The sequence below is a fragment of the Hyla sarda genome, chromosome 11 (assembly GCF_029499605.1).
Source record: "Hyla sarda isolate aHylSar1 chromosome 11, aHylSar1.hap1, whole genome shotgun sequence".
Taxonomy (NCBI): domain Eukaryota; kingdom Metazoa; phylum Chordata; class Amphibia; order Anura; family Hylidae; genus Hyla; species Hyla sarda.
In genome coordinates this window covers 77,467,867-77,495,468 of record NC_079199.1, presented here as the reverse complement: position 1 = coordinate 77,495,468, position 27,602 = coordinate 77,467,867, and the positions used below count along the sequence as shown (strand labels likewise).

Here is a 27,602-nt window from a genome sequence, read left to right as displayed (position 1 = left end):
ATGTGTCCTTAAGGGGTTAAGACCCCAATCATTTTTGTTTAAAAATTCAACAAATTCAAAAGCTTCTTCCCGTGACCCCTTCCACAAAATAAACAGATCATCTATAATTCTCTTAAAATACATAATATTACTATTAAAATACCAGGGAGACTGTGCGATGGACACACTCTCAAATAGACCCATATATAAATTTGCATAGCTTGGTGCGAAACGTGTGCCCATCGCACAGCCTGTCGTCTGGCGATAGACCACATTTGGCTTACAAATATCCCCTACGGACAGTACCAGAGGATAAGAAAAAATTGTACTTCCTCCGAGGATTTTAAAGAACAATCAAAAATTACATATAAGTGTTTTAAAGAAAAAAAAATACCCTAAAAGAATATTAACAAACACATATAAAAGAGTAGATGGACTAAAACAGACTGATTTAATTAAATATGAGCTAAAACAAAAACAAAACAATACACCCAAATTTAATTTTATTACTACTTTTAACAATGCCACAAACAAAATAAGAAACATATTAAATAAATACTGGCCAATTATTATGACGGATCCTATTTTAAAATTATTAATCCCAAAACGTCCTACCCTAACATTCAGACGATCAAAAACATTAAGAAATCATTTAGCCCCAAGCAAACTAAAAAATAAAATTATCAAACCAAATTTTTGTAAACCTACCATGATTGGTACATTCCGCTGCGATAAAAAACGCTGTCTGTGCTGCGAATGGATTGCGTTTCCTCCCTGTGATTCAGTAACATCTTTCTCTACAGGCAAAGTTTTTTCTTTGAAAGAAAAATTAAACTGCTCCGATTCCTTTGTTATTTATCTCCTTACATGTGAGTGTGGGCTTCAGTATGTGGGCCGCACGGTACAAACTGTACGTGCCCGCATAAATAAACATAGATATAATATCAAAAACAATGTTATACTACATAGTGTATCAAGACACACCACAGCTTTACACAACAGTAACCACAATTGTTTGAAATTAACTATCTTGGAAAGTATCCCTTTAGAATATGATGACCGCTTTCAAAAATTAGTGAATAGGGAATCCTTTTGGATTTATTCCCTTAACTCCTTGTGGCCAAGGGGATTAAATGAGACAATAGATAAAACATTTCAATGATAGGTTCGGAGTCTTATTTATTTATTTATCCATGTATATAAAGAATTTTTAAAGAAAAGTTTTTTTTTATATTATCTTGGATCACATGGAAAAACATCATTTTATGCTAATTAATTTGTGATGTCATTTCCGGTTCCTATAACCAAATGAGTATATATGTGTTGTTTTTATGTATATTTAGCATGTCTGAGGAAAAGGACGGAGCGTCCTTGAAACGTGTTACATGTGAATAAAAGTTACCCATACTTAGCTTGTGGACAGCGCTATCATCTATCCCTCATCCCCTCACACCTGGCTGGTGTGAAAACTCTGCCGTTCTTATTCCCACGTTGTTGCCTGGGCGGGATATAGCTGCAGTCCACATCGGATTGTTGTGCCTCTATCCTAGCACAACTATATCTGGTGAGTCCTTTCATTAAAGGGTCCCCCCCTTTTTTTACCGTCAAATCGTTCTACACATTGGAGCATTCTGTTTTCTTCTTCTTCTTCTGTGATTGATATAGCCTGGCTAAACCACATTGATCTGTATGAGGAATCTACCGATTCCTCCTAAAAGTCCCCTAAGGGGACTAAAAGTGTAAAAAAAAAAAAAAAAGTTTTAAAAAACACCCATTAACCACTTCCATATTAAAAGTTTGAATCACCCCCTTTTCCAAAATTCCATATAAGAAATACGTAAACATAATAAAAATAAACATATGTGGTATTACCGCGTGTGTAAATGTCCGAACTATAAAACATAATGTTAATTAAACTTCACAATCAATAGCATACACCATGGGTGTCAAACATGCGGCCCACAATGAATATCTTTCTGGCCCGGCAAAGATATTCATTGCTCTGGTTACCTGGAAACGGGCAGAGATAAAATAAAAAAGTCAGAGGCTGTCCAGGAGCGGTTGAAGGATGGTGGAGGCAGTCCAAGAGAAGTTGGAGGCTGTCCAGTAGCTGACAAGCGGTCCAGAAGAGGATGGAGGCTGTCAGAGGCAGTCAAGGAGCTGTTGGAGGCGGTCCAGGAGAGGATGGAGGTGCGCAGAGGTCAACGTCATGTCCTGATGTGACGTCATCAGGCTGCTCCTTAAAGGAGTTCTGACACATGCTGCGGACGGCACCATTGCGGCTATAGACACAGGACACCAGATTGACAAGGTGAGAAAAGTAAATATTAATGCTAATATTGTTGTTTGATTTATTTATTTTTTAAACAGGGAATGGGGTCTTGTGCAGGGGGGTCATGGGGGCAAAAGGGGCATGGGGTGTTGTCCAAAAGGGGCCTGGGGTCTTGTGAAGGAGGGGCATGGGGTCTTGTGCAAATGGGCATGGAGTCTTGTGAAGGGGGGTCATGGGGTCTTGTGAAGGGGGTCCAGGGGTGTTTTGCAGGGGGGCATGGGGTCTTGTGTAGGGTGAGCATGGGGTCTTGTGCAAAGGAGGGCATGGGTTTTTGTGCAGGGAGGCATGGGGTCTTGTGCAAAGGGGCATGGAGTGTTGTACAAAAGGGGCATGGGGTCATGTGAAGGGGTCATGGGGTCATGTGAAGGGGTCATGAGGTGTTGTGCATGGAGGCATGGGGTTTTGTGTAGGGTGGGCATGGGATCTTGTGCAAAGGGGGCATGGGATCTTGTGTAGGGGGGCATGAGGTCTTGTGCAGGGGGGCATGGCTTGTTGTGCACAGGGGACATGGGGTGTTGTGCAGGGAGGGCATGGGGTCTTGTGCAGGGGGGGTTGGGTTATTGTACAGGGGGGTTGGGGTCTTGATACATATAGTAAAGTTAAATAATTTTTTTTTGATGCGGCCCACATAAACTTAAACCTTGTTTTTTTTGGCCCATGTTAACCTTTGGGTTTGATATGCTTGGCGTACACGTAAAAAAATTCAAAAGTCCAAAATTGCACTTTCCGTACCCGTATCAGATTTCTTGTTTCATTTTTAACAAGCCCTCTGCAAAATGAAAGAAGGGATCTGATTGGTTGCTATGGGCAACTCAGCAACTTTTCCTCTGCACAGGTTTTGATAAATCTCCCCCATGGTGTCATTTTTAACGAAAAGTGCACTACATAGAATCGGAAGCCCACAAAATTATCAAAAATTGCTTTTTTGTTTTTCAATTTTGCCCCACAAATATTTTTTTTTTGGTGGTTTCGTCAAAAATGTTGTGGTGAAGTGATTGATGTCATTATAAATTGCATTTGGTGGCGCAAAAAAAAAGCCCTCATATGGGTCTGTATGTGCAAAATTGGTTTTTAGAAGGTGATGAGGAAAAAACGAAAGTGCATAAATGGAAAAACCCTGTGTCCTTAAGGGGTTAAACAAAAACCCTGACCCTCGCAATAAGGGTAGATTAGGGTTAAATTAACTATCCTATATTTTTTGTGAACAAAGTAACATGTGACCAAGTATCATCAAAATATCTCCAGCTGGAAGTTATGCAGTAACATATACCGTAATTCTCATAGACTTGTATGGGACTTTAAACAAAAACCTAAATTACCTATCCTATATTTGTTGTTGACATACAAGTAACATGTATACCAAGTTTCATTTTAATATTTTTAGCCATTTGGTGATGCTGGAACATACATACATACACACACACACATTGAGTTTCATATATATATATATATATATATATTTATATATATTTACCATGAATATACTCTGTTTTTGTTAATTATGGCATATGCACGCACGCTCCATATGAGCGTGCATATTATCATCTTTTACCATATAATACCATATTACATACTTTTTAATTACTCTGTAAGATAATACCTCCCTAATTTCATTATACCATAAGGCTACGTTCACACAGGCATTGTCCACATGGAAAAATTCTGTGCAGACATTTCCCCGACAGCGGAACGCTGGCAGAACAAGCCAGCGCTAGGACTGCTCGGAAATGCTGCATCTCCTAGATGGCAATGCATGTCTGTGCAGACTCTGCAGAAAGAATAGACACGCCCATTTTTTGCAGACTGCAAAATCAGGATTTGTGCAGCAGAAGCATCTGCAGTGGAAATTCCGCTGTGAAAACCATGCAGCAGAATCCCATTAATATCAATGCTCCGTGTGGAATTCCATTGTGTGAACATTTGTTTTTGATATCTGATTGTAGAATATATTATTTTGCTTTTTACACAACAGTACTCTACACTACACTAAATTGGGAAAAAAGAGGGCATCAAATGAGGGAAATAAAGTATGCAGCAAATAGTACTACACTAAATTGCCATACATTTACCATTGGTATATGATCGTTTTTTTTAATACCATTTAAGAGGTTCAAGCTAGGTACTAGGGATCGACCGATATCGTTTTTTTAGGGCCGATACCGATAATCGGTGCAGGTTAGGGCCCATAGCCGATAACTTATACCGATATTCCGGTATAAGTTATCGGCTATTTACCCCCTGCGACACCGCTGCAGATCATTGATTTAAAGCGGGCGCATTAAATCAATGATCTGCAGTGGCTTTTGCGGGGCCATAGGCCGCCGCCGCCACCGGCTTCTCTCCCCCTACCTGTCAAGGTGGTCCGGGCCATCCATTCTTCCTTCCTGTAGTGTCCGGGGGCGTTCCGGGTGGAGGGTGAATCGGTCCGGGCTGTCCTTCTCCGGCGGTCATCTTCTCCACTCCTGGCAGGCTCTGGCCTAGTACGCTGCATAGACGCCGCTGCGCAGTGACGCCCGTGCACAGCGACGCACCTGACATCACGGCGTAGCGGCGTCTATGCAGTGTACTAGGTCGGAGCCTGCCCGGAGTGGAGAAGATAACCGCCGGAGAAGAAGGACAGCCCAGACCGGTTCACTCTTCACCCGGAATGCCCCCGGACACTACAGGAAGGATGGATGGCCCGGACCACCCCCATTAAGTTAAATTTTTTTATTGACTCGGAGGGTGGGGGAGGGGCCCGACCGGTATAGCGGTATGGGCAAAAATCCATACCGGTATACCGCCCAGCATCACGGTGGGGGGTGCAGTGCGACGGGTCGGGGGGTGGCGCGGCGGGTACTTTATTTTATTTCATTGTGGACCAAAATCCATTATTATTTGTTGGCATTTTTGATGCACTCTTCAGTTTTGGTATCTTTTATGTTCCTTCCCCGCCCCCTTCTCCTTCAAGTCCTTTATGTAGGTCTTGTCTTCACATGTATGAAATTGTTTAGCAATTCAGTTCCCCCCCCCCCCCCCAATATAAATTAATTAGCCAGATACCAACCAAGCAGCAACAGCCTGACATTACCAGGGTGGGCGAGGACCATTATTATTGGTCCTGCCCAGCCTAAGATATGTCAGCCTGTTATTGCCTAGGCCCAGGAGCGCCATGTTTGACGATCTGGCCCTTTTGGTACCGTCGCTTCTCGGCACCCCTGGGGCGATGGGTACCAGGGTAATATTTGGAGGTCAGCGCTAGCTGTTTTTGGGGCTAACACTAAGGCTGCTTTCACACTATAAAAATTCATCTGTTATAAACATCCGTTAGAAAAGCTTTAAAAAAGGATGTTAAACGTCCATTACAAAATCCCATTAAAGTCTACGGGATTTTTTGATTATCTGTTATGACCCATTATAGTCCGTCATGACTAGCGGACGTTAATTGTGATGGAAGAATTAACGGCACATGCACTAATTTTTCTTCTGTCACAAGAAACGGATAAATTAACGGCCGTTATTTTTAACATTGAAGTCTATGGCAAACGGATGAGCCTTTATGTTATCCGTTTGCACCTGGTTTATAAAATCCGTTATTTCTGAGGTGACATCAGCAGACTCCTGCAGTGCTGAGGGACTACTACTACTCCCATTATGGAACAGACTTATTTCCATGATCGGAGTAGTAATTCCCCGGCTGCGGGAGTCTGCAGACAGCTGGGGAGGCTACATTAGTGTTTGTACTACTACCCCATCATGGAACAGAGTCTGTTCCATGATGGGGTTGTAGTACAGGGGCTGAGGGATTGATAGCACTCTGCAACCCTGCGGCCGATACCGAGGGGCCATTCAGGGCTCGCAGCGAGAGATTTAAAAATTACCATTGTGAGTAGCAGGGGGCCATATCTATATTAAAAGCGCTGTGGGGGCAAGATATATATAGTTCTGCAGGGGGGGGGCAGACATATAGCCTATATATCTAGCCCCCCAGTGCATTTATAATATGCCCCCTGCAGCACATTAATAAAGATATGACCCCCGCCGGCACATTTATACATATATACCCCCCCGGCACATTTATACATAAATTCCCTTGCCGGCACATTTATACATATGTACCCCCCGCCGGCGCATTAATAAATATATACCCCCCGCCGGCGCATTTAATAAATATATACCCCCCGCCGGCGCATTAATAAATATATACCCCCCGCCGGCGCATTAATAAATATATACCCCCTGCCGGTATATATAAGTAGTGAGACTGTCCAGGCATGCTGGAAGCTGTAGTTCTGCAACATCTGAAGGGCCAGATGTTACAGAACTATAACTCCCAGCATGTCTGGGCATGCTTGGAGTGGTAGTTTTGCAACATCTGTAGGACTACAGCTTGGGCACCACTGTATGGTGGTCTCCAAACTGTGGCCCTCCAGATGTTGCAAAACTACAACTTCCAGCATGCCCAGACATCCTTTGGCTTTCTGGGCATGCTGGAAGTTGTAGTTTGGCAACTCCTAGAAGGCAGCAGTGAAGATCACTTACCACTGATCTTCACGGCTGCCTCCACCGCTGCTCCTTTGCCACCTCCTTACTTCCGCTGATGCCTGCCGGTTAGTCCCAATGTGAAATCAGTCAAATGCATTCTACACCTCCCCCCTTTTCATACTCTTTTCCTACCATATCTTTCACTCCCCTGCTATTTGGGGAAATTGGAGAAGGGAGTGCCTACATACATTGTCTTGGCTCAACAGGTGTCGTGTCAACTGTGTCCCTCCATATACACCAGGTGAGTTCTACTACATAAATGGCATTAGTGACTGTTTGGATGAGCGCTGCCCGTTTTGTAATTCTTTTCTTACATAATGAACAGAGTCATGCCCTTCTGGGTCTATTTACTGGGGGGTATTCATCAAGAGTGGTGTAGGTGAACGTTTTTTTACCTTATTAAATCATGTGTAGAGATGAGCGAACTTACAGTGATTTCATTCGTCACAAACTCCTCAGCTCGGCAGTTGCTGACTTTAGCCTGCATAAATTAGTTCAGCTTTCAGGTGCTGACTTTAGCCTGCATAAATTAGCATAGCTTTCAGGTGCTCCGGTGGGCTGGAAAAGGTGGATACAGTCCTAGGAGAGAGTCTTTTTATGTAGGGTTTTTCTTTTTTTTAATAGTGTTAACTGTGCGGGATAAATAACTATATTTAATTATTATTTTATAATACAGGGCTTTATTAGAAAAGGGACATTTATATAGTTTTTTACACTTTTTATTGAAAAACATTTTATTTTCACACTTTTTACCTGTTAACCTCTTAAGGACGCAGGGCGTATGGATACGCCCTGCATCCCGAGTCCTTAAGGACGCAGGGCGTATCCATACGCCCGTGGGAATTTCGGTCCCCACCGCTAGCCGGTTGGGGACCGTAGCCGGATGCCTGCTGAAATCGTTCAGCAGGCATCCCGGCATATCGCCCAGGGGGGTCATTATGCCCCCCCCCCCATGTCAGCGATCGCCGCAGATCGCTGGACAATTCAGTCCAGCGATCTGTGGCGATTCCGGGTCAATCGTGTCTCCAGTGACCCGGTGACCCGGAATTACTGGCTGTTCGGGGCCGTCTCTGACGGCCCCGAACAGCCAGAGAGTGCAGGGGTGAGGTGGCACTGGTGCCACCTCACGATCGCCCTGATTCGTCGGCCGGATTACCGGCCGACCAATCAGGGCGCCTGCTGCGGGTGTCACTCCCGCACCCGCTCCGCCCCTCTTCCGGAGGATCCCCTGTTGGGATCGGGGCCCCAGGAGCGACGGCGGCGGCGAGGGACAATCCTGTGATGAAGCAGCAGCAGGAGGTGAGTTACAGCCTCCTGCTGTTGCTTAGCAACAGCTCCCAGCATGCAAAAAGGGCATGCTGGGAGCTGTAGTTATACAACAGCAGGAGGCAGACCACCACAACTCCCAGCATTCCCTTATGGGCATGCTGGGACTTATGGTTTTGCAACAGCTGGAGGCACATTTTTTCTATGGAAAAGTGTACCTTCAGCTGTTGTATAAACTACAACTCCCAGCTTGCACAAACAGCTAAAGTGCATGCTGGGAGTTGTAGTGGTGCATCTGCTGGTTGCATAACTACAACTCCCAGCATGCCCGTTGGCTGTCGGTGACTGCTGAGAGTTGTAGTTTTGCAACAGCTGAAGGCACACTGGTTGTCAAACTTATTTTTTTTTTTTACCTAACTCAGTGTTTCACGACCGGTGTGCCTCCTGCTGTTGCAAACTACAACTCCCAGCAGTCACCTTACACCATGCACCGTACATGCTGGGAGTTGTAGTTTTGCCACAGCTGGAGGCACACTGGTTTTGAAACACTGAGTAAGGTCACAAATTCCGTGATACATAACCAGTGTGCCTACAGCTGTTGCAAAACTACAACTCTCAGCATGTACAGTCTGTCAGCGCATGCTGGGAGTTGTAGTTTTGCAACAGCTGGATGTCCCCCCCAATGTGAATGTACAGGGTACACTCACATGGGCGGAGGCTTACAGTAAGTATCGGGCTGCAAGTTTGAGCTGCAGCAAATTTTCTGCAACAGCTCAAACTGCCAGCGAGAAACTACTGTGAACCCCCGCCCGTGCGACTGTACCCTAAAAACACTACACTACACTACCACAAAAAATAAAATAAAAAGTAAAAAAACACTACATATACACATACCCCTACACAGCCCCCCTCCCCTCCCCAATAAAAATGAAAAACGTCTGGTACGCCACGGTTTCCAAAACGGAGCCTCCAGCTGTTGCAAAACAACAACTCCCAGTATTGCCAGACAGCCGTTGACTGTCCAGGCATGCTGGGAGTTTTGCAACAGCTGGAGGCACCCTGTTTGGGAATCACTGGCGTAGAATACCCCTATGTCCACCCCTATGCAATCCCTAATTTAGGCCTCAAATGCGCATGGCGCTCTCACTTTGGAGCCCTGTCGTATTTCAAGGCAACAGTTAAGGGTCACATATGGGGTATCGCCGTACTCGGGAGAAATTGGGCTTCAAATTTTGGGGAGTATTTTCTGCTTTTACCCTTTTAAAAAATGTAAAGTTTTTGGGAAAAGAAGCATTTTAGGTAAATTTTTTTTATTTTTTTTACATATGCAATAGTTGTGAAACGCCTGTGGGGTATTAAGGTTCACTTAACCCCTTGTTACATTCCCCGAGGGCTCTAGTTTCCAAAATGGTATGCCATGTGGGCTTTTTTTGCGGTCCTGGCACCATAGGGGCTTCCTAAATGCGGCATGCCCCCAGAGCAAAATTTGCTTTCAAAAAGCCAAATGTGACTCCTTCTCTTCTGAGACCTGTAGTGCGCCAGCAGAGCACTTTTCACCCCCATATGGGGTGTTTTCTGAATCGGGAGAAATTGGGCTTCAAATTTTGGGGGGTATTTTCTGCTTTAACCCTTTGTATAAATGTAAATTTTTTGGGAAACCAAGCATTTTAGGTACATTTTTTTATTTTTTTTTACATATGCAAAAGTCGTGAAACACCTGTAGGGTATTAAGGTTCACTTTACCCCTTGTTACGTTCCCCGAGGGGTCTAGTTTCCAAAATGGTATGCCATGTGTTTTTTTTTTTGCTGTCCTGGCACCATAGGGGCTTCCTAAATGCGGCATGCCCCCAGAGCAAAATTCGCTTTCAAAAAGCCAAATGTGACTCCTTCTCTTCTGAGACCTGTAGTGCGCCAGCAGAGCACTTTTCACCCCCATATGGGGTGTTTTCTGAATCGGGAGAAATTGGGCTTCAAATTTTGGGGGGTATTTTCTGCTATTACCCTTTTTAAAAATGTAAAACTTTAGGGAAACCAAGCATTTTAGGTAAAAAAATTTTTTTTTTTTTTTTTACATATGCAAAAGTCGTGAATCACCTGTGGGGTATTAAGGTTCACATTGTTACGTTCCCCGAGGGGTCTAGTTTCCAAAATGGTATGCCATGTGGGGGTTTTTGCTGTTCTGGCACCATAGGGGCTTCCTAAATGTGACATGCCCCCCAAAAACCATTTGACGCTCCTTCCCTTCTGAGCCCTCTACTGCGCCCGCCGAACACTTTACATAGACATATGAGGTATGTACTTACTCGAGAGAAATTGGGTTTCAAATACAAGTAAAAATGTTCTCCTTTTTACCCCTTGCAAAAATTCAAAAATTGGGTCTACAAGAACATGCGAGTGTAAAAAATGAAGATTGTGAATTTTCTCCTTCACTTTGCTGCTATTCCTGTGAAACCCGTAATGGGTTAAAACGCTGACTGAATGTCATTTTGAATACTTTGGGGGGTGCAGTTTTTATAATGGGGTCATTTATGGGGTATTTCTAATATGAAGACCCTTCAAATCCACTTCAAACCTGAACTGGTCCCTGAAAAAAAGCGAGTTTCAAAATTTTGTGAAAAATTTGAAAATTGCTGCTGAACTTTGAAGCCCTCTGGTGTCTTCCAAAAGTAAAAACTCATCAATTTTATGATGCAAATATAAAGTAGACATATTGTATATGTGAATAAAAAAAAAATTATTTGGAATATCCATTTTCCTTACAAGCAGAGAGCTTCAAAGTTAGAAAAATGCAAAATTTTCAAATTTTTCATGAAATTTTGGGATTTTTCACCAAGAAAGGATGCAAGTTACCAAAAAATTTTACCACTACGTTAAAGTAGAATATGTCACGAAAAAATAATCTCGGAATCAGAATGATAACTAAAAGCATTCCATAGTTATTAATGTTTAAAGTGACAGTGGTCAGATTTGCAAAAAATGGCCGAGTCCTTAAGGTGAAAAAGGGCTCAGTCCTTAAGGGGTTAAACTATACTGCAGTACAACTTAACTGCAGTATAGTATAACTGCTATGACAGTTCACCTGTACAATTCAGGCTAGGACTGGACCTTACAGGCTTCCATACTGAGAAGATAGGAAGCTATTCAATGGCTTTCTGTTGCCATGGTAATCAGCCAGGTCGCGTTGACAATCTTGCGGGAATATAGACACAATTTTTCCTGTAATGAATGGAACGCATTCACCGCTTTACTCATTGTGGGGTTAGTGGACATTTCCAGGAATGGGAGCGTACCTGTACACCCTACGTCTTCAACTGGTTAAACCAGTGCCGACAAATAAATGAAAGGATGGCAGCATATGGCAACTTTACTGACCTGCATTATGAACCTGAAAACCCTCATGGGTTTTTCGGTTTGAAAATGTGTAATTTTCCCTTATGCTGCTACCCTCTTATAATCCATCATTTTTGGGCCAGGTAGTACGATAACTTGGCGACAAGATAACAGTATGAGTATATGATGGTTTGGGAAAATAGGTGTAAAAGGACAAATGGATGAAAGGATAGCAGCATATGGCAACTTTACTGTTTGCTTTTTTTCAAAGCTAAAGAGGAGCATATAATTGTTAAAAGGCTATTTTTGGAGATGGACAGGCAGGCTGTAGGGGAGGAGGTAGGCCTGTATTTTGAACTTAAAAACTCAAATGGGTTTTTGGGTTCAAAATGTGTATTTTTCCCTTATGCTGCTATCCTTTGATAGTCCATAATTTTGGGGCCAGGTTGTCCGATAACTTGGCAAAATGAGAACAGTATGAGTGCATGGTTTGGGAAAATAGGTGGAGAAGGACAAATGGATGAAAGGATGGCTGCATGTGGCAACTTTACTGTTTGCTTTTTTTCAATGCAAAGGACGAGCGTATTATTATTATTAAAAAGGGTATATTTGGAGATGGACAGGCAGGTTGAAGGGGAGGACGTAGGCCTGTATTTTGAATGGGTTTTTGGTAGGGATCGACCGATTATCGGTATGGCCGATATTATCGGCCGATAATCACGATTTTGCCGATACCTTGCCGATAAGCCGATAATGCCCCGCCCCCGCGCCGCCCCAACCGCACCGCGACCACCACCCCCCCCCCGACCCGCCGCACAGCGAATGCCCCCCCGACCCACCGCACCGCGACCACCCCCCGACCCACCGCACCACGTCTCACCCCCACCGTGATGCTGGGCGGTATACCGGTATGGATTTTAGCCCATACCGCTATACCGGTCGGGCCCCTCCCCCACCCTCCGAGTCAATTAAAAAAATTCAACTTACCTGTAATGGTGGTGGTCCGGGCCATCCATCGTTCCTGTAGTGTCCGGGGGCGTTCCGGGTGAAGGGTGAACCGGTCCGGGCTGTCCTTCTTCTCCGGCGGTCATTTTCTCCACTCCGGGCAGGCTCCGGCCTAGTAGCTGCATAGACGCCGCTACGCCGTGAAGTCAGGTGCGTCGCTGCGCACGGGCGTCACTGCGCAGCGGCGTCTATGCAGCGTACTAGGCCAGAGCCTGCCCGAAGTGGAGAAGATGACCGCCGGAGAAGGACAGCCCGGACCGGTTCACCCTCCACCCGGAATGCCGCCAGTGTGAGGTGGTTTTTTGCGCCCCCGTAGATCGATGCGTCCGCTCCTCCCCCAGCTCTCCGAACATTTCCGAAGCTAGAACTGGGGGAGGGCAGAGCAAGGGGAGGGAGGAGGTTCACGCCCCCTCCCTCAACTCCCTGAGCTCGGCTGGGCGCAGATCTCTACGGCACGCCCCCTCCCTGAGGACATAGATCTCCACGGCAGGTCCCCTCCCTCATCTTCCCTCCCTGAGGACGTAAATCTCCACGGCAGGTCCCCTCCCTCATCTCCCCGAGCTGAGGACATAGAGCAGTGCTCTCAATGAGCTCTATGTGTAAAGGGGGACATACTGTATGGGCTAAAGGGGGACATACTGTATGGGCTAAAGGGGGACATACTGCACGGGCTAAAGGGGGACATACTGTACGGGCTAAAGGGGGACATACTGTATGGGCTAAAGGGGGACATACTGTACGGGCTAAAGGGGGACATACTGTATGGGCTAAAAGGGGACATACTGTATGGGCTAAAGGGGGACATACTGTACGGGCTAAAGGGGGACATACAGTATGGGCTAAAGGGGGACATACTGTATGGGCTAAAAGGGGACATACTGCACGGGCTAAAGGGGAACATTTATCCTGAACAGTATGTCCCCCTTTAGCCCATACAGTATGTCCCCTTTAGCCCATGCAGTATGTCCCCTTTAGCCCATGCAGTATGTCCCCTTTAGCCCATGCAGTATGTCCCCCTTTAGCCCATACAGTATGTCCCCTTTAGCCCATACAGTATGTCCCCTTTAGCCCATGCAGTATATCCCCCTTTAGCCCGTGCAGTATGTCCCCCTTTAGCCCGTGCAGCATGTCCCCCTTTACACATAGAGCACATTGTGAGCACTGCTCTACGTCCTCAGCTCGGGGAGATGAGGGAGGGGACCTGCCGTGGAGATTTACGTCCTCAGGGAGGGGAGATGAGGGAGGGGACCTGCCGTGGAGATCTATGTACTCAGGGAGGGGGCGTGCCGTAGAGATCTGCGTCCAGCCGAGCTCAGTGAGGGGAGATGAGGGAGGGGGCGTAAACCTCCTCCCTCCCCTTGCTCTGCCCTCCCCCAGTTCTAGCTTCGGAAATGTTTGGAGAGCTGGGGGAGGAGCGGACGCATGGATCTACGGGGGCGCAAAAAAACACATCACACCGGACACTACAGGAAGGATAGATGGCCCGGACCACCCTGACAGGTAGGGGGAGAGAAGCGGGTGGCGGCGGCCTATGGCACCGCAAAAGCCACTGCAGTGCATTGATTTAAAGCGCCCGCTTTAAATCAATGACCTGCAGCGGTGTCGAGGGGGGATAAATAGCCAATAACTTATACCGATATTCTGGTATCGGCCCTAACCTCCACCGATTATCGGTATCGGCCCTAAAAAAACGATATCGGTCGATTCCTAGTTTTTGGGTTCAAAATGTGTATTTTTCCCTTATGCTGCTATCCTTTTATAATCCATCATTTTGGGGCCAGGTTGTCTGATAACTTGGCAAAGTGAGAACAGTATTAGTGTATCCCAACCTCATATTCTGTCCTCATATCCATCCTCTTATCACGACCTAATATCCTGTCCTCATATCCCGACCTCACATCCCGTCCTCACATCTTGTCCTCATATCCCTACCTCATATCCCGACCTTATATCCCCTCCTCTTATCCTGTCCTCATATCCCGACCTCATATCCTGTCCTCATATCCTATTCTCATATCCCGACCTCATAGGCCATCCTCATATGCTGTCCTCCTATTCAGACCTAATATCCCGTCCTCCAATCCAGTCCTCATATCCCATCCTCATATCACAACCTCATATCCCGTCCTTATGTCCCATCCTCCTATCCCGTCCTCATATTTCATTCTCATATTCTGTCCTCATATCTCAACCTCATATCCCATCCTTATATCCTGTCCTCATATTCCCACCTCCTATCTTGACCTCATATCCCATCCTCATATCCCGACCTTATATCCCATCCTCATATCCTATCCTCAGATGGGACTGATTTGTGATGAAGATATTGTAAGCTGAAAATAGAAGGGGACATGGCTTTGTGGGACTGGGCATGATTTGCAAGCCAGACCGATGCACATAAAAGGGTAGATAATATAAGGAGTGGGGCTTAAAATGTGGGCTTGTCTATGTGAGATGGGGTATGGCTTGCAAGCCAGATTGACACATTCACCAGGAGATGCAGAACGGAGCTTGTGGAGTAAGGTACTGGGAGTCCCATATACTTGAATGGGTCTTAAAACAAAAACCCATCTTTTATTTAAAAAAAAGGGTGTATGTAAGGGTTAATTTAACTATCATATCTTTTCATTTGACATATAAGTAATATGTGTAGCAGGTATTATTTAAATATCTCCAGCTGTACGGAAGTTATGTCGGAACATACATTTCCCAATGATTTGCATGGGACTTTAAACAAAAACCCCGACCCTGACAAATGGGGGTAGTTAAGGGATAAATTAACTATCCTATAGTTTAAGTGGTCATAAAAGTAACACGTGACCAAGTATTATCGAAATATCTCAAGCCATTTTGGAAAGTTATGCAGTAACATATATTTTCCATAGACTTGTATGGGACTTTAACCCCTTCCCGACCTATGACATACCTGTACGTCATGGGTGGCAAGGTGTTCCCGACCCATGACATACAGGTACGTCATGAACATTACTGCCGCTACTCGCGGCACCCCGCAGCGCCTAGAAAGATGGTGGCTATCACTGATAGCCAGCCATCTTACCGTGCGACCACGGGGGGTTTCATCCCCCACCCCCCCCCCAGCGATCGCTGCTATCAGCTGGTCAAATCTGACTAGCTGATAGAAGCGTTTCGCTATGAAAATACTTAGCAGCGCGGTGTGTGAGTCCCGATCACGGGGATCGGGACACACACCGCTCTGCTTAGTGTCCCTGACCCGTCCCCCGGCGTCACTTACCCGTCCGAGCGGTGTCCCGAGCGGTCCCGGCGTCCTCCATGCGGTCCTGGCTGCGCTGCGTCCCGGAGGTGAGTTTCCGGCATCAGGGCGGCATCTTCATTGGCAGCAGTGAGATCGCCGTAAAGCGATCTCACTGCTGCCTCTGAGAGTTTCAAAACTGCAACTCCCAGCATGCCCAGACAGCCTTTGGCTTTCTGGGCATGCTGGGAGTTGTAGTTTTGCAACATCTGGAGGTCCACAGTTTGGAGACCACTGTATAATGGTCTCCAATCTGTGCTCTTCCAGATGTTGCAAAACTACAAATCTCAGCATGCTCAGTCTGTCCAGGCATGCTGGGAGTTGTAGTTCTCTAACATCTGGAAGAGCACAGATTGGAGACCATTATACAGTGGTCTCCAAACTGTGGACCTCCAGATGTTGCAAAACTACAACTCCCAGCATGCCCAGACTGCCCAAGCATGCTGGAAGTTGTAGTTCGGCAACATCTGATCCTTCAGATATTGCCGAACTACAACTTCCAGCATGCCTGGGCAGTCTGGGCAGTCTGGGCATGCTGGGAGTTGTAGTTTTGCAACAACTGGAGGCACACTAGTTGGGAAACATTGTCCGTTTCCTACCTCAGTGCCTCCAGCTGTTGCAATTGTTGCAAAACTATAACTTCCAGCATGCACTGACAGACCATGCATGCTGGGAGTTGTAGTTTTGCAACAGCTGAAGGCACACTGATTTGGAAACACTAAGTTTGGTTGCAAAACACTTGAAAGTTTATTACTTAACTTAGTGTTTCCAAACCAGCGTTCCTCCAGCTGTTGCAAAACTACAACTCCCAGCATGCACGGACAGCCAAAGGGCATGCTCGGAGTTTGCAACAGCTGGATGTTTGACCCCCCCCCCCCCCCCCCCAATGTGAATGTACAGGGTACACTCACATGGGCGGAGGTTTACAGTGAGTGCTGCAAGTTTGAGATGGCGCAAATTTTGCGCTGCAGCTCAAACTTCCAGCGGCAAACTTGCTGTGAACCTCTGCCCATGTGACTGTACCCTAAAAACACTACACTACACTAACACTAACCTAAAATAAAAAGTAAAAAACACTACATATACACATACCCCTACACAGCCCCCCTCCCCCCAAAAAATGAAAAACGTCTGGTACGCTACTGTTTCCAAAACGGAGCCTCCAGCTGTTGCAAAATAATAACTCCCAGTATTGCCGGACAGCCATTGACTGTCCAGGCATGCTGGGAGTTTTGCAACAGCTGGAGGCACCCTGTTTGGGAATCATTGGCATAGAATACCCCTATGCAAATCCCTAATTCAGGCCTCAAATGCGCATGGCGCTCTCTCACTTTGGAGCCCTGTCGTATTTCAGGGCAACAGTTTTGGGACACATATGGGGTATCGCCGTACTCGGGAGAAATTGCCTTACAAATTTTGGGGGGCTTTTTCTTCTTTAACCCCTGATGAAAAGGTGACGTTGGGGTCTACACCAGCATGTTAGTGTAAAAAAATAAATTTTTTACACTGACATGCTGGTGTTGCCCTATACTTTTCATTTTCACAAGAGGTAAAAGGGAAAAAAGACCCCCAAAATTTGTAACGCAATTTCTCCCGACTACGGAGATACCCCATATGTGGGCGCAAAGTGCTCTGGGGGCGCACAACAAGGCCCAGAAGGGAGAGTGCGCCATGTACATTTGAGGCGATTTGCACAGGGGTGGCTGATTGTTACAGCAGTTCTGACAAACGCAAAACAATAAATATCCATATGTGACCCCATTTTGGAAACTACACCCCTCACGGAATTTAATAAGGGGTGCAGTGAGCATTTACACCCCACTGGTGTATGACAGATTTTTGGAAGAGTGGTCTGTGAAAATGAAAAATTAAATTTTTGATTTGCACAGTCCACTGTTTCAAATATCTGTCAAACGCCAGTGGGGTGTAAATGCTCACTGCACCCCTTATTAAATTCCATGAGGGGTAAAGTTTCCAAAATGGGGTCACATGTGGGGGGGGTCCACTGTTCTGGCACCATAGGGGCTTCCTAAATGGGACATGCCCCCCAAAAACCCTTTCAGAAAAACTCACTCTCCAAAATCCCACTGTCGCTCCTTCCCTTCTGAGCCCTCTACTGCGCCCGCCGAACACTTTACATACACATATGAGGTATTTCCTTACTCGAGAGAAATTGGGTTACAAATTTTAGGGTGATTTCTCTCCTTTTACCCCTTGTAAAAATTCAAAAATTGGGTCTACAAGAAAATGCGAGTGTAAAAAATGAAGATTTAGAATTTTCTCCTTCACTTTGCTGCTATTCCTGTGAAACACCTAAAGGGTTAAAACACTTACTGAATGTCATTTTGAATACTTTGGGGGTGCAGTTTTTATAATGGGGTCATTTATGGGGTATTTCTAATATGAAGACCCTTAAAATCCACTTCCAACCTGAACTGGGCCCTGAAAAATTACGATTTTGAAAATCTTGAGAAAAATTGGAAAATTGCTGCGGAACTTTGAAGCCCTCTGGTGTCTTCCAAAAGTAAAAACTTGTCAATTTTTTTATGCAAACACAAAGTAGACATATTGTATATGTGAATCAATATGTAATTTATTTGGAATATCCATTTTCCTTTCAAGCAGAGACTTTCAAAGTTAGAAAAATGCTAAATTTTCTAAATTTTCATGAAATTTTTAGATTTTTTTTTACCAAGAAAGGATACAAATATCAGTGAAATTTTACCAATAACATAAAGTAGAATATGTCACGAAAAAACAATCTCGGAATCAGAATGATAAGTAAAAGCATTCCAAAGTTATTAATGTTTAAAGTGACAGTGGTCAGATTTTCAAAAAATGCCCAGGTCATGAAGGTAAAAATGGGCTGGGTCATGAAGGGGTTAAACAAAACCCTGACCCTGGCAAATGGGGTTGAGTAAGGGTTAAATCACCTATCATATCTTTGTTGTTGACATATAAGTAACGTGTGTGCCAAGTTTCATGTTTATATCTTTTGCCGTTTAAACGTGATACTGGAACATACACACACATACATACACACACAGATTGGGGGAGATTTATCAAAACCTGTCCACAGGAAAAGTTGTTCAGTTGCCCATAGCAACCAATCAGCTTGCTTCTTTCCGTTTTTAATAAGGCCTCTGTAAAATGAAAGAAGCAATCTGATTGGTTGCCATGGGCAACTGCACCACTCTTGCTCTGCACAAATTTTGATAAATCTCCCTCATTGAGTTTTATATATATATAATAGATGAATACCCAGAATTGCCCAGTTTTTCCTTCCTAATCCTTGTTGGGGAGGAAAATAAACAAAGGAGGAAGCTTTTGACTTCATATCCCGTCCTCATATATTGTTGTCATATCCCAACCCCATATCCCGTCCTCATATCCCAATCTCCTATCCCGTCATCATATCTCAGCCTCCTATCCCGTCGTCCTATCCCGTCCTCCTATTCCGACCTCTTATCCCGACCTCCTATTCCGTCCTCCTATCCCGTCCTCATATCCCGTCCCGATATCCCATCCTTCTATCTCGACCTCCTATCCCGACCTCCTATCTTGACCTCCAATCCAATCCTCATATCCCTTCCTCATATCCCGACCTCATATCCTGTCCTCATATCCATCCTCTTATCACGACCTAATATCCTGTCCTCATCTCGCGACCTCACATCCCGTCCTCACATTTTGTCCTCATATCCCTACTTCATATCCCGACCTTATATCCCATCCTCTTATCCCGACCTCCTATCCTGTCCTCATATCCCATTCTCATATCCCAACCTTGTATGCCATCCTCATATGCTGTCCTCCTATTCAGACCTAATATCCCATCCTCCTATCCCATCCTCACATCCCATCCTCATATCCTGACCTCATATTCTGTCCTCATATCCCATCCTCATATCACAACCTCATATCCTGTCCTTATGTCCCATCCTCATATCCTGTCCTCATATGCTATCCTCATATCCCATCCTCATATGCTGACCTCATATCCCGTCCTTATGTCCCAACCTCGTATCCCGTCCTCATATCCTGACTTCATATCCTGTCCTCATATCCCGACCTTATATGCTATCCTCATATCCCATCCTCAAATCCTGTCCTCATATCTCGACCTCCTATCCCGTCCTCATATTCCATTCTCATATTCTGTCCTCATATCTCAACCTCATATCCCATCCTTATATCCTGTCCTCATATTCCCACCTCCTATCTTGACCTCATATCCCATCCTCATATCCCGACCTTATATCCCATCCTCATATCCTATCCCCACATCCCGTCTTTATATCCCGACCTCATATACCATCCTTATAGCCCATCCTCATATCCTGTCCTCATATCCCGACCTCATATCCCTTCCTTATGTCCCATCCTCCTATCCTGTCCTCAGATGAGACTGATTTGTGATGAAGATATTGTAAGCTCAAAATAGAAGGGGACGTGGCTTTGTGGGACCGGGCGTGATTTGCAAGCCAGACCGATGCACAATAAGGGTAGATAATATAAGGAGTGGGGCTTAAAATGTGGGCTTGTCTATGTGAGATGGGGTGTGGCTTGCAAGCCAGATTGACACATTCACCAGGAGATGCAGAACGGAGCTTGTGGAGTAAGGTACTGGAAGTCCCATATACTTGCATGGGACTTGAAACAAAAACCCATCTTTTATATAAGGGTGTATGTAAGGGTTAATTTAACTATCATATCTTTTTATTTGACATACAAGTAATATGTGTACCAGGTATTATTGAAATATCTTCAGCTGTACGGAAGTTATGTGGGAACATACATTTCCCAATGATTTGCATGGGACTTTAATGCAGCCCATTTTCACCTCTAGGACGAAGCCCTTTTTTGCAAATCTGACCACTGTCACTTTAAACATTAATAACTCTGGAATGCTTTTACTTATCATTCTGATTCTGAGATTGTTTTTTCGTGACATATTCTACTTTAGCATAGTGGTAAATTTTTGTGGTAACTTGCAACCTTTCTTGGTGAAAAATCCCCAAATTTGATGAAAAAAATTTAAATTTCGCATTTTTCTAACTTTGAAGCTCTCTGCTTGTAAGGAAAATCTGTGAGGGGTGTAGTTTCCAAAATGGGGTCACATGTGGGTGTGTTTTGTCAGAACCGCTGTAACAATCAGCCACCCCTGTGCAAATCACCTCAAATGTACATGGCGCACTCTCCCTTCTGGGCCTTGTTGTGTGTCCCAGAGCACTTTGCGCCCACATAAGGGGTATCTCCGTACTCGGGAAAAATTGCGTTACAAATTTTGGGGGGTGTTTTTCCCTTTTACCTCTTGTGAAAATGAAAAGTATAGGGCAACACCAGCATGTTAGTGTAAAAATGTTTATTTTTTTACACTAACATGCTGGTGTAGACCCCAACTGTTCCTTTTCATAAGGGGTAAAAGGAGAAAAAGCCCCCCAAAATTTGTTAGGCAGTTTCTCCCGAGTACAGTGATACCCCATATGTGACCCTATACTGTTGCCTTGAAATACAACAGGGCTTCAAAATAAGAGTGCCATGCGCATTTGAGGCCTGAATTAGGGACATAGGGGTATTTTATGCCAGTGATTCCTAAACAGGGTTCCTCCAGCTGTTGTAAAACTCCCAGCATGCTTGGACAGTCAATTGCTGGCCAGAAATGCTGGGAGTTTTCATTTTGCAACAGCTGGAGGCTCCATCTTAGAAACACTGCCGTACAATAAGTTTTTCATTTTTATTGGGGAAGGGGGGTGGTAGGGGGGGTAGTGTATGTGTGTATATGTAGTGTTTTACTCTTTATTTTATGTTGGTGTAGTGTAGTGTTTTTAGGTTGCATTCACACTGGAGGCAGATTACACTGAGTCTCCCGCTAGGAGTTTGAGCTGCGGCGGAAAATTTTCTGCAGCTCAAACTTGAAGCGGGTTACTCACTGTAATCTGCCTCCAGTGTGAATGTGGCCTGTACATTCACATGGGAGGGGGGTCAAAACTACAACTCCCAGCATACACTGACAGACCATGCATGCTGGGAGTTGTAGTTTTGCAACAGCTGGGGGCACACTGGTTGAAAAACCTTGAATTAGGTTCTATGACCTAACTCAGTATTTTCCAACCAGTGTGCCTCCAGCTGTTGCAAAACTACAACTCCCAGCATGTACTGATTGCGGATGGGCATGCTGGGAGATGTAGTTATGCAACGGCAGGTGGCACGCAAGTACAACTCCCAGCATGCCAAGACAGCCTTATGCTGTTCCTGAATGCTGGGAGTTGTAGTTTTGCAAGATTTAGAGGGGTTCAGGTTGTAAATCACTGTCCAGTGGTCTGTAAACTGTGGCCCTCCAGATGTTGCAAAACTACAACTCGCAGCATGCACAGACAGCAAACTGCTTTCTGGGCATGCTGAGAGTTGTAGTTTTGCAACATCTGGAGGTCTACAGTTTGAGACCACTGCATAGTGATCTACAACCTGAACCCCTCTGTAAACTGTGGTCCTCCGGATGTTGCTAGGCAACAACTCACCTGGCAGGACCCGGATGAATTGTTGCCGCCGCCGCACATGGGGGATCCCCGCATGGAGGATCGCGCTCCGGGTTCCGGGATCCAGGTAAGGGACCTTCGGCGCCGGTCCCTGGACAGTTCCCCCATTTTGCCCGGACACCGATAGGTGGGCAAAGCGGGGAAACCAAACTTTAACCCCCCCTCCCCCGGTCTGCTATTGGTCGGTTGCTCGGCCGACCAATAGCAGGGATAGGAGGGGTGGCACCCCTGCCACCAAACTCCTATCCCTTCAGGGGGATCAAGAGTGTCTCGGACACCCCCGATCCATCTTATTTTCCTGGTCACCAGTGACCCGTATGACCCGGAATCGCACAGATTGCAGGTCTGAATTGACCTGCTATTTGTGCCCATCGCGGTCATGGGGGGGTCTCAGTACCCCCCTCGGCGATGTGCTGGGATGCCTGCTGTTAGATAACAGCAGTCATCCCGGCCCGATCACCGCTATCGGTGACGTGGCGCTCCCGGAACCCCGCGGCGTACATGTACGTCGCCGCGCGCCAAGTGACACTTCGTGGCGCCGTACATGTACGTCACTCGTTGTGAAGGGGTTAAACAAAAACCCTGACCCTCACAAATGGGGGTAGTTAAGGGTATTATCGAAATATCTCCAGCCATTTCAAAAGTTATACAGTATTTTCCATAGACTTGTATGGGACTTTAAACAAAAACCCTAACCCTGGCAAATGGGGTTGAGTAAGGGTTAAATCACCTATCCTATCTTTGTTGTTGACATATAAGTAACGTGTGTGCCAAGTTTCATGTTAATATCTTTTGCCGTTTGGACGTGATGCTGGAACATACACACATACATACACACACTCACATTGGGGGAGATTTATCAAAACCTGTCCACAGGAAAAGTTGCCCAGTTGCCCATAGCAACCAATCAGCTTGCTTCTTTCCTTTTTTTAAAAGGCCTCTGTAAAATGAAAGAAGCAATCTGATTGGTTGCCAAGGGCAACTGCACCACTCTTGCTCTGCACAAGTTTTGTTAAATCTCCCCCATTGAGTTTTATATATATATACTAGCTGAATACCCGGCATTGCCCGGTTTTTCCTTTCTAATCCTTGTTGGGGAGGAAAATAAACAAAGGAGGAAGCTTTTGATTTCATATCCCCTCCTCATATATTTTTGTCATATCCCAACCCCATATCCCATCCTCATATCCCAACCTCCTATCCCGACCTCCTATCTCGTCATCATATCTTGACCTCCTATCTTGACCTCTTATCTCGACCTCCTATCTCGACCTCCTATCTTGACCTCCTATCCCGTCCTCCTATCTCGACCTCCTATCCCGACCTCCTATCCAGTCCCCTATCCCTTCCTCCTATCACGTTCTCATATCCCATCCTCATATCCCGTCCTCATATCCCGTCCTCCTATATCGACCTCCTATCCCGACCTCTTATCCTGGTCCTCCTATCCCGTCCTCCTATCCCGACCTTCTATCCCATCCTCCTTTCCAGTCCTCATATCCCGACCTCCTATCCCAACCAGAAATATGTGTACCAGGTATTGAAATATCTCTTGAAGTTATGTGGGAACATACATTTCCCATTGACTTGTATGGGACTTTAAACATAAACCCCGCCCCTGGCAAATGGGGGTGAGTAAGGGTTAAATCACCTATCCTATGTTTGTTGTTGACATATAAGTAACATGTGTACCAAGTTTCATGTTAATATCTTTAGCCGTTTGGACGTGATGCCGGAACGTACACACATACACACATATATATAGATAGATATATATATATTAAAGCATGCAGAATAGAACTGCTATGTAGAAGAAAATGGCAGAAAAATTCAAAAATTACCCTTTTCCATAGCAATAGAGACAAGTATCTATCTATATATATATATTATATGTGTGTGTGTTTTTTACATTTCTTCCCTCGCTTATAGAACTGTGAGACAAGGTTGGTGACATCACACATGTGACCTCACAAGAGATTAGCTATATCTTTGCCTTTCTTATAATCAGGCAACAAAGAAGACAAGACATTTCAAGGATCAGAGGGAGGATGGCCAGGAGCAGCCGAATACAACCAACAAACCAAGAAGATTGGTTCCTAGCATGCCTTCAAAATGCCTAGGACAGGATAAAGAAAACATTCAGCAAAGAGAAGTAGAAAGGGGTAATCCAGGATGAGAAAATCAGAGCTGATTTCTTCTGAAAACTGCACCACCTCTGTCCTAATGTTGTGTGTGATATCGCTGCTCAATTCTTCAAAAGGGAATGGAGAAAACTTGTAATATTACATACAACATGAGGACAGGTATGGTGCTGTTTTTGGAAACAAATAGCTCTGTTTTCTATTCCCTTGTAACAAACTCCTAGGATGCAGCAACATTCATCTGATGGACGGCACAGGTAGGACACTACATGTTTTTCTATACATTTCTCACTATTAACACCAGATTCATGTAACTAACACAATCATTTCAATGGCCTCAGTGCTGAACTTCTAGACACATGGGATATTTATCAAAACCTATGTACAGGAAGAGTATCATCTTTCATCCTTTAGAGATTTTTGGGGAGATTTATCAAAATCTGTGCAAAGGATAAGTTGACCAGTTGCCAATAGCAACCAATCAGATTAATTTTCATTGTCAGATTCAAATTAATTTTGCAGAGGCCTTGTTAAAAATAAAATAAGCAAGCTGATTGGTTGCTATGGGCAACTGGGCAACATTTCCTCTGCACAGGTTTTGATAAATTGTAAGCTCCTGGAGGGGACTTTTTTTGTGCGAACTTGGCGAGTAGTACTGGTTGCCTAGTTTTGGTCACCCCAATGTGAAATCAGTCAAATGCATTCTACACCTCCCCCCTTTGTCTTTATACTCTTTCCCTACAATATCTTTCACCCCCCTGCTATTTGGGGAAATTGGAGAAGGGAGTGCTTACACACATTGTGTTTAATTTTTTGCGCAAAGTTTTGCGCAAGATGTTTTTTTTTTGCGTCTTTTTTTGCGCACATTTCCTCCAGATGTGTAAGTTTTGGTGTACCTTGGAGTGACATATTTAGTACACACAAATTTATTAACTGCGTACATTTCATTTACCGACAGAAATCTTGCGGGATGACCATATTTTTAAAGCCATCTTGGACTGCACTTTGCAAGATGCTCTAAATCATGCATTTAATTTTCCATTTGGATTGCGGAGATTACTATGCTTTTGTCGCCAGTCAGATTATCTCTGTGCTACTTAAAATCTTTTTCATGTACCTTTTAAAAAAAATGAAATGATTATAGACCACTTATGATCACCCCTTCACCCGCAGTCTAACCTGATTCAACTGGAAAATACATCAGGTTATAGTGCAGGTGAAATACTTCCGGCACAGTTCAGACTTCAAACTGTGTAAAATTCAAACTCCCCAGCTGCTCTTGATGAGTGCAGGAGATTGCACCTGTGTAGTGTAACCATGGTGCCCACAGCTAAGAATATACCACTGTATGTGCAGGGAGAGACAAGAAGATATCACTGTTAGGTCTATGTATATGTGTGAGTATGTGTATGTAGCAGAGGCAGGTGTGTGAGTGTGTGTATGTAGCAGAGCTGAGTGTGTAAGTGTGTGTATGTAGCAGAGCTGAGTGTGTGACTGAGTGTATGTAGCAGAGTTGAGTGTGTGAATGTGTATATGTAGCAGAGCTGAGTGTGTATATATAGCAGAGTTGAGTGTGTGAATTTGTGTATGTAGCAGAGTTGAGTGTGTGTGTATGTAGCAGAGTTTAGTGTGTGAATGTATGTAGCAGAGTTTAGTGCGTGAGTGTGTGTATGTAGCAGAGTTGAGTGTTTGAGTGTGTGTATGTAGCAGAGTTGAGTGTGTGTAATAGAGCTGAGTTTGTAAGTGTGTGTATGTAGCAGTGTTGAGTGAGTGTATGTGGCAGAGTCGAGTGTGTGTATGTAGCAGAAATGAGTGTGTGAGTATGTGCATGTAGCAGAGCTGAGTGTGTAAGTGTGTGTATGTAGCAAAGCTGAGTATGTAAGAGTGTGAATGTAGCAGACCTGAGTGTGTGAATGTGTGTATGTAGCAGAGCTGAGTGTGTATATGTAGCAGAGTTGAGTGTGTTAATGTGTGTATGTAGCAGAGTTAAGTGTGAATGTGTGTAATTAGCAAAGCTGAGTATGTATATGCAGCATAGTTGAGTGTGAGTGTGTGTATGTAGCAGAGTTGAATGTGTGAGTGTGTGTATGTAGCAGAGTGGAGTGTGTGTGTATGTAGCAGAGCTGAGTGTGTATATGGAGCAGAGTTGAGTGTGAGTGTGTATGTAGAAGAGTTGAATGTGTAAATGTGTGTATGTAGCAGAGCTGAGTGTGTTTATGTAGCAAAGTTGAGTGTGTGTATGTAGCAGATTTGAGTGTGTGAATTTGTGTATGTAGCAAAGTTGAGTGTGTGAGTGTGTATGTAGCAGAACTGACTGTATAAGAGTGTGTGTAGCAGAGCTAAGTGTGTGTGTGTGTATGTAGCAGAGCTATGTGTGTAAGTGTGTGTATGTAGCAAAGTTGAGCGTGTGAGTGTGTATATGTAGCAGAGCTGAGTGTGTGTGTGCATGTAGCAGAGCTGAGTGTGTGAATGTATGTATGTAGCAGAGCTGAGTATGTGAATGTGTGTATGTAGCAGTGCTGAGTGTTTGGTTGTGTGTATGTAGCAGAGTTGAGTGTGTGAGTGTATGTAGCAGAGTGGATTGTGTGAGTGTGTGTATGTAGCAGAGCTGAGTGTGTATATGGAGCAGAGTTGAGTGTGAGTGTGTGTATGTAGAAGAGTTGAATGTGTAAATGTGTGTATGTAGCAGAGCTGAGTGTGTTTATGTAGCAAAGTTGAGTGTGTGTATGTAGCAGATTTGAGTGTGTGAATGTGTGTATGTAGCAGAGTTGAGTGTGTAAGTGTGTGTATGTAGCAAAGTTGAGTGTGTGAGTGTGTATGTAGCAGAACTGAGTGTATAAGTGCGTGTGTAGCAGAGCTAAGTGTGTGAGTGTGTGTATGTAGCAGAGCTAAGTGTGTAAGTGTGTGTATGTAGCAAAGTTGAGTGTGTGATTGTGTGTATGTAGCAGAGCTGAGTGTGTGAGTGTGTATATGTAGCAGAGCTGAGTGTGTGTGTGCATGTAGCAGAGCTGAGTGTGTGAATGTATGTATGTAGCAGAGCTGAGTATGTGAATGTGTGCATGTAGCAGTGCTGAGTGTTTGGTTGTGTGTATGTAGCAGAGTTGAGTGTGTGAGTGTGTATATTAGGCAGAGCTGAGTGTGTGATCAGGTGTATTTAGCAGACCTGAGTGTGTGATCAGGTGTATGTAACCATGTTGAGTGTGTGTGTGGTCATG

At 44.7% G+C, this 27,602-nt stretch overlaps 1 protein-coding gene across 1 annotated transcript in view; it reads left to right on the top strand.

Moving 5' to 3' along the window:
* The first annotated feature begins 801 nt into the window (after positions 1 to 801).
* The window catches only part of LOC130295873 (uncharacterized), a 104,122-nt gene continuing 77,321 nt past the window's right edge, over positions 802 to 27,602 (top strand). The window contains exon 1 of the mRNA XM_056547143.1: positions 802 to 1,543. The gene's annotated coding sequence lies outside the window, so the exon portion shown is untranslated. The remainder of the gene's footprint in view (positions 1,544 to 27,602) is intronic.